The sequence below is a fragment of the Silene latifolia genome, chromosome Y, assembly GCF_048544455.1.
Source record: "Silene latifolia isolate original U9 population chromosome Y, ASM4854445v1, whole genome shotgun sequence".
In the NCBI taxonomy this organism is placed as follows: domain Eukaryota; kingdom Viridiplantae; phylum Streptophyta; class Magnoliopsida; order Caryophyllales; family Caryophyllaceae; genus Silene; species Silene latifolia.
This window is the reverse complement of record NC_133538.1, coordinates 420,369,635-420,378,025: the sequence shown is the minus strand read 5'-3', so window position 1 is coordinate 420,378,025 and position 8,391 is coordinate 420,369,635.

The following is an 8,391-nucleotide window of genomic DNA, read 5'->3' as shown; positions in this document are numbered from 1 at the left end:
ACACATAGAACCCTTAAAAAGACTTGCACTCAACAAATAACTTCTAAATTAATGGGATAACAACTCACCTAACACACTAATGCAACTAAGCTAATTCTTAGGAGAAACAATAGGGAACAACTTTGACTAAATTTGGATCATAGAAATCCAACAAACATGACTTGTACTTCTCTTATTTTTTTTTTTTTTTTTTTTTTTTGGAATGGGAGAGCATTAAATAAAAGGAAAGACAAAGTTCAGTACATCACGGGGGCGGATCGGAGGAAAGCGGTGTAAAAGCCAAAAGTAAATCAGAGTTACAAAGTTCAAATAGAAAATGGGGAACGCAGTCCCACTCAAAACAACCCGCGGAGGGGCTAGAGTCTAAGAGAGCGAAACGAGCAATGGCATCAGCAACGCGGTTACCCGATCTCCTCTCAAAATCCAGCATCAAATGGGGTGAGTCCTGTAAAAGAGTCCTACACTCAAGAATAATCTTAGTACACGGGCCACAAGGAATGTTATCGCCAAGAATAGAGGAAACAACATCCAAGCAATCAGAGGCAATCAAGACTCTACTACCTAGACCAATAGACCGTAAAATCCCATCACGAATGGCGAGAAGCTCGCAAAGGAACGGGTTAGAGGCAACCAGGCGTGAAGACCAACCCATAACCCACGAACCAGACCAATCCCTAGTGACACACCCCAGGCTAGCAAAGGAGGAGGAGGAGGAAAGTGCCGCGTCGACATTGGTTTTTAGCCAGTCGCGAGGCGGGAGGGCCCAGCTAACAGGATAGCAAGAGGCATCGGGGGGGGCAGCGGAGGTGGGGGTACGATCATGAGCAGAGATCCAGGCAGAGGCGAGGGAGGAGACAGAGTCACAGAAAGAGATAAGGGGCAAGGGAGTATGATGTGTGAAGGTCAAATCACAGCGCCTGAGCCAAATGCGCCATAAAGTGAAGGAGAAGAGGGTGTTCCAGTGAAGGTCGTTGCTGGTGCAGTTGTTAAAGATCCAATGTTTAAGATCGGAGGTGAAGAAGGAGTGGTTTGGCTCCAAGCGGGACCAGACACAAGAGGCAAAGCTGCAATCACGGAGGACGTGAAGGGAGGACTCGGGTAGGGAGGGGTTGAGGCAGAGGTTGCAGGTCTGAAAAGGGAGGATATTTCATGAAAAAAGGGAGACTCTATGAGGGAGCTTGTTCCACCAGGCAAGCCAAAGGAAGAATTTGATTTTTGGAAGAGTGGGGAGGTCCCAAAGCCAAGACATGTCCGAGGCAAAGGGAGGGAGGGAAAGGGCAGGGGCGGAAAGGGATTGATAGGCTTCTTGGATGGAGAATTTTCCTCGAGGGGCAAGGGAGGTGGTAAGAGTGTCGGGGCAAGAGGAGGAGGGTAAAGGATGAGATAATATCCTAAGGCGGATGACGTCCGGAAGGTCGAAGTCGAGAGAGTCGAGAGACCAGCTGCCATCGGAGATAATGGAGCAAACACGGACCGAAGACGAGGGAAGAGTGAGGGGGTCCGAGATGACACTCCTAAGAGTACCAAGCCCAAGCCAGTCATCCTCCCAGAGGCGGATGGAGGAACCATCGCCGATGGCCCAGGACAGATGGTTTTGGAGAGTGGCCCACCCGATTCCAACATTCCTCCAAATGTGCGAGCCATAGGAGAAGGAACGAGGGGAGGGAGATAAGTATTTACTATGGATAGCTTTGGCGCAGTGAGAGGATTTATTTAGGAGGAGTTTCCAAATTAATTTGATGGAGAGGGCGTCGTTGAGAGGTTTGGAGGCTTTGATGCCAAGACCACCCAAGGTCGAAGGCAGGGTGACCAAGTCCTAGTTGGCAAGGTAATTTTGTCAATACCATTGAGAATGGAGGAGGGGAGTCGGATGCATTGCATCGAGTAAGAGGGAATGATGTTAATGGTAGATTTAATAAGGCAAATGCGCCCAGCTCTAGACAGGTAACGGGATTTCCAGCTGGCAAGCTTAGCATGGAGGTTGTTAATAATGAAGTTGAGGTCGGCTCTTTTAGGCTTCTTTCCCATAAGGGTAAAACCTAAGTAAGTGCCGAGATTACTAGTCTTGTTGATGCCAAGGGAGGTCTCGAAGAGAGAAATCTTAGGGAGGGGAGTATTCCTAGAGAAAATTAGCTTGCTTTTGAGACAATTAATCTTCTGGCCAGAGTTGGAGCAGAAAGAGAGAAGGGTGTCTTGGAGGGCACACCGGGTTTGGTTAGAGGTTCTCCCAAAAATAAGGATGTCATCAGCGAAGAGGAGATGAGAGAAAGTGGCACCACCTTTCCCAAGTGGGAAAGGGGTCCACTCGTTGTCACAACAAGACCGGTTCATAAGGTAAGAAAGGGCTTCCATACAAATGATGAAGAGGTAGGGAGAAAGGGGGTATCCCTGACGGATTCCTCGGGAAGGGGAAAAGGTATCGAGGGAGGTGCCATTAAGGTTGACGTGGGCAGAAGAGGAGGAGATACAGCTCATAATAAGAGTGATGGTATCCGGATCAATGTTAACAGAGATAAGACAATCTCTAACAAAATCCCACTCAAGTCGGTCGAAGGCCTTTTCAAGGTCAAGTTTGAGAGCGAACCAGCCCAGCTTGCTCTTAGAAGTGTGAATCGAATGGAGGATCTCAGAAGCAATGATGAAATTGGCGTCGGTTCCTCGGCCAGGGATGGAGCTGCCTTGGTTAGGAGAGATGATTTTTTGCATGTGAGGTTTGAGACGGTTAACAATGATCTTAATGACAATCTTGTACGTAGTGTTACAAAGGCTAATGGGGCGGAAGTTGGAAATGGTTTGGGGGGAGAGGATTTTTGGGATGAGGGAGATGGAGGTTTTGTTAATGGAAGGGGGGACAATTTTAGTGAGGAAAATGTGTTGGATGAAAAGAGTGATGTCAGACTTGATTATATTCCAGCATCTTTTGTAGAAGCCGGCATTATAGCCGTCCGGTCCGGGGGCCTTGTTTGAACCTAGGGAAAAGAGGGCAAGGCGAATCTCATCCACACAGGGGATTGAGAAAAAGGTGATGGGAGGGGGAGTGGGGTTAGGGGAGGTGGGTGGAGGGTGGAGGGAGGAGGTGGACGCGGTCTTTGCTGGTAGTGTAAAGACTAGTAAAGGATTTGGTGATATGAGAATTGAGGGCGGTATGGCCAGAGATAACTAACCCAACCTCGTCGGTTAAGGAGAGAATACGGTTATAGCTCCTATGGAGGGTGACAGACTTTTGGAAAAAGGAAGTGTTGCGGTCCCCATCAGTGAGCCAGTTTTGGTGAGCTCTATCTTTCCAGTACAAATGCTCAAAATCCAGGACGCGGTCAAGGTCACGGGTGAGAGAGTCATTAAGCTTAAGAAGAAAGTTGGAGTTAGGGTGGGTCCAGAGTTCCTTTTGGACGCCGAGGAGCCGAGAGTTGAGTTCCCTTTTCTTTTTGGGAAGGGTACCAAAGGTAAGGCCCGCCCAGTCAGTCAGGGAGAGGCTAAGGTCCGAGAGTTTGGAAGGGACGCAGTCAGGTAAGGTAGGCCAGGTAGAGGAGACAAGGGGGAGGAAGGAGGGGTCACACATCCAGAAGCTCTCAAATTTGAACGAACAAGAGAAGGGGGTGGGGGGAAGGGAGGTATTAAGGAGGATGGGGCAGTGGTCAGAAGACAACCTAGTGAGATAGAGATTATGGGAATTAAGGTAATGGTCCAGCCACAATTGGTTAACCCAAACCCGGTCAAGTCGTTCTAAGATGGGATTAACACGCCGTCTATTGGTCCAGGTAAACTTAGGTCCCGAAAATCCGATATCAATAAGGTTGCAGGAGTCCATGGTGGAGTTAAATAAATTGACTCTATTGATCTTGATACCGTGGCCCCCAAGTTTATCGGAGCTGCAGCAAACTTCATTAAAGTCCCCTAAACACACCCACGGGAGGGTGACAGAGTCGGCAAGGTTCATGAGGTCAGTCCAGAGAATGCGTCTTAGACGAAACTTAGGGCTAGCATAAACAGCGGTAAGTAAAAAATTAAGGTTAGAGGAGAGTACCTGAACCACCACATTGATAGATTGCTCTCCTTTGTTAATAAGCGTAATCGCAGCCTTCACACCATTCTAGAGAATGATGATACCACCCGTAAAGCCCACCGGGTCCAACACCTCAACCGAATCAAAGGGCAACCTCCGCACGATGGCAAGGGAATTAGGAGAACTCACACGGGTTTCCGAGAGGATCACAATGGAGGGCTTGTGGGCATTGTTCAGGTAGGAGAAGTGGGTGCGGAAAGAAGGCCTAGCAATTCCGTGACAGTTCTAGTAGAGGATATTCATGGGGTTAGAGTGCGGGGGGTAAATAACTAGCTCGTTTGGAGCTCTCAGCGGGTCCTCTTCCACGACCCCGTCTGGCGCGTGGTCTGGGAGCGCTGCCAGAGGGCAAGCCGCGGTTAAATTCAGGTAAAGATCCTTGTGATCCATGTTCAGAGGACGCTCCCAACGGATCAGCAAGTTTAGTTTCACCACCGGAGTTAGTGTTCTGAAATTTATCACTGAGTTGGTGAAGCTTGCAACTCGAAAGATCTTGGAAGTTGAGTTCAATAGAAAGACCCTCCTTAATCGAGGCAATATGGGAATAGGGTCCGACAGGAACTGGAGTTCCGGTGGAACAGTGAGGGAGGGGTGGTTGCAGTGCCATGTCGAGAGGAACCACTTCAGAAAAACCAGGAGCACCGGCGGTAAAGTTGGGAGATCGGAGATGTCGGGGAGGTGAGCGGGTTCTAGACAACCCGAGAGCAGGCGGGTATTGATGCGGCACAGGTTTGGGCAGGCAAGAGGTGGTTGGTACGGGTTTGCAAGGATGGCTCGAAGACTGGGTACGGTTACTTGAGGCGAGATGAGGCGACGTTCTAGGGTGAAAGTTGTTTCGTTTATGTGGGCTTCTGGTAGGGTGAGAGGTGGGTGTTGGTAGTAATCCAAGGGGATTGCATTTTGATGGTAAAGCATCACTGTTAATGGGTTTCGGGTCAGGGGGTGGGTGGAAGAGGAGAGTTGGGGGGAGGTAGGAGGACGAGATGACTAGTCTGAGTAGAATCGGACTTTCCAGGGGTGGGTTTGTTTCCAGAAGTGGCGGTGTTTGGGAGTCTTGAGGGAGTGACGACATTTTGGGAGGATGATTTAAATTGTGTTTTTGTGAGGAGGGAAGAGAGAAGTGGAAAGGTAAGGGAGTAATGTGGAAAAGGGGAAAGGAGAGGTAGGCTAAGGAAGTGGTCAAGATTGAATGTGAATTTTGAGGTAGGGGTGGGGCAGGATTCAGAATGCAAAGAATCACAAGAAAGGGTAAGGGGATTGGCAAAAGTCACTGAAGGAAAGGAAGGAAGGGGAAAAGCAGGCTTACTAGTTTCCTTAAAAGGGACCAGGGTCCAAGAGTCAGAAGAGGAAGCTTTAACCAAAGTTTTTACATTGTCAGCAGGCATGTGCTGATCAGAAACATCAGGAACAGGGGGGTCCACAGAGGACTTGACAGAAGAGGAAACAGGGGTGCAAACCCCGTTGCAGAACCCATGACAGTTAGCACAAAAAATTTGTTTCTCGGCTAGTTTAATTTCTTGACAAAAGGAGCCCAGCCACAATTTGGTAGGGATCGGTTTCGACTGATCTAAATGAACGGAGATCCTAGCGAATCGAGCATTATTCCGATTAATCCCATTTGGATCGTGCTTGATAAATTTTCCAATAGAGTTACCGATGGCCCTGAGGATGTCGGGTCGGTGGTACTCGATTGGAAGCTCCGGCAGGATGATCTACGTGGGGATAGAAGTAATCGACGCCGTCGAAGGTTGGAAGTTGGGGACCCAAGGCTGGACATGCAGATAGTGACCTTGTAGAAACCAAGGCCCGTTCTCTTTAATGTTAGCAAGGTCCGGCAAGGAGTCAATTTTGCACGAATAGAAGCCCTTTTTGAGGCCGATGAGGTGGATTTTTCCTTTACAATTCCAGAGAGCCTTGATACTTGAAGCAAGGTGACCGGAGTCCAGAGATTTTCCGGTGAGCTTGATAATAAGTGTGTTTTGCCACTGGGCAAGAATAGACTTAATCACTGGTTGGGGTAGAGAAATAGAGGGTTCCGGTGATTCCTTAGTGGAAGGAGGTTTAGGGGTAAAGATAGGAAATGCAGGTGGGGGTGTCGCTGGGTTGTCGGAGAGGAGGAAATCGGTAAGGGCCGATTTATAATTGATTGGTGGTTGATTGGTCGGCGCTGGTGAGGGATTTGGTTGGGCTGGGTGGGTGAAGGTTTGCAAGCCATCGTGCGAGGTGCGGGCCAAGGCGTCGGAGGAGGGGGTGGATGAAGGTGGGATAACGGATGATTGAAGGTGGGGTTTGGATAAAATCAAAGGGGAGTGTGGTGGGTCAGTAGTTAGGTGGGGATTTTTTGTTGTTAGGTTGGATTCTCTCATTATCTCACTTTATTTCTCTAGAAAAATCATCTCTCTAATGAGAATTTGTGTAATTAGACTCACAATTTACTCGTACTTCTCTTATTGTTATGTCGATTATTCGATACTTAATTAGATACGAGTATGTATCACACTTAAACCATTGTAAGACAAAAGGGCATGTAAAATAGTTCACTCTATGTGTACATGGATATATGTCGATACTTTTGATCTTATCTAAATAACGTAACATATGCCAAACGTAACAGTCTTATTTTTGAATTAGGCCTTGTTTAATAAAACTAGCTGAAAAGATATTGATAAAGGTAACTAGCTTAAAAATTAGCTGATTTCTGTTTTTAAATGACATAAATAATATAAATAATTACTCCCTTCGTGTCGGTCAATTGTTATCCTTTGGTTTTGCCACAAAGACCAACGAAAGAGGAGGGGTCAATTAGTGAATGACAAGTGACCAAATTGAGTATGAATGATCAAATTACTCATCAAGTTCCTTCTTAAAATAGAAAGGACATCAATTGACTGAGATACCCAAAAATAGAATACGACAACAAATGACCGGAACAGAGGGAGTATTTAATAATACAAAATGAAGGGCTAAAAAAGGAAGAAAAATAAGATCACGTACCTTATTTAAAAATACCCTGTTCTTTCTGGCTTTTTAGAGTGAATCGAATCGAATGAATCGAATGGAGCCGAATCGAATCAATTGAAATGAATCGAATGGAGTGAATCGAATCGAACTAAGTCAATGAATCGAATGGAGGAAATGAATCGAATCGAATGGAGCTGAGTGAATGAATCGAATCGAATGGAGTTGAGCTGAATTGAACTGAACTGAATAGAGTTGAACTGAACTAACCTGATTGGAGCTGAATTGAATTTAAATAATATTAATATTAATATTATTAATATTAATACTAAATATAATAATAATAATAATAATAATAATAATAATAATAATAATAATAATAATAATAATAATAATAATAATAATAATAATAATAATAATAATAATAATAATAATAATAACAATAATAATAATAATAATAATAATAATAATAATAATAATAATAATAATAATAATAATAATAATAATTGTTCTGGGTGTAATTCCGGAGCAGGATTGTGACCACTTGAGCTTGTAGAACGATGTCGTTGCTCGTCTCTTCCTTTCACTCTTTTCTGTAAGGATGAACAAACTGAGGGCTCGGCTTGGGGGCCGAGCATACTCACTCCGACGCTCAAGTCAGTAAACTTAGAGAGATAAGTTGTATGTTTAACTTGGCAAAGTATATTGTAGAGAGATAAGGGAGTTTTATACCAGATTTTCTAGTTGTTTTCTCAATGAGATATGTGGAGTATTTATAGACTTTCACCTTTTGTCACGTAGTGGCCAAGTGGTGTAGCAGGTGGAAAGACTGTCTTACCCTCGGCCGAGGGACCCATGACAGGCCGGCAGGCCTGGTTGACTCCATGCCGAGGGGACTGGATGCGAGTACACGGATATGCCTCTCGGCCGGCTAGTTCCGAGCCGAGACCCAGTGACAGCCGACAAGGCTTTGTCGGTTAGGCCGTTTTTCTTTTGACTTGTTGTCTTTTAGCTTTGACCTTGGTCAATATGTTGACTTGGTCAGCGAGTGCAGAATATGCCCCATCAATTTGCCCCCAGCGTAGTCTAAGCCGTGGTATGGACCTTCGATGCGTGTTGAGCGTATTCTGCGCATGTCGAACTTCTTCCTCGGCTTGGTCCTGTTCAGGCCGTACCATATCCCCCCTCCACATTGTTGTGTAATGGACATCGAATGTGGAAAAGAAAATGGCGTTGGCCGAGACCAAGGTTGGGAGTACCGTGTGCTTTTGATTGCCCCCGGCCGGTGCTGCCAAGCCTGGTTGATCAGCTGGCCGTTGGCAAGTAGATACCAAGGAGCGTGTCGAAGAAGATGGGTCACTGTATGTCGATTG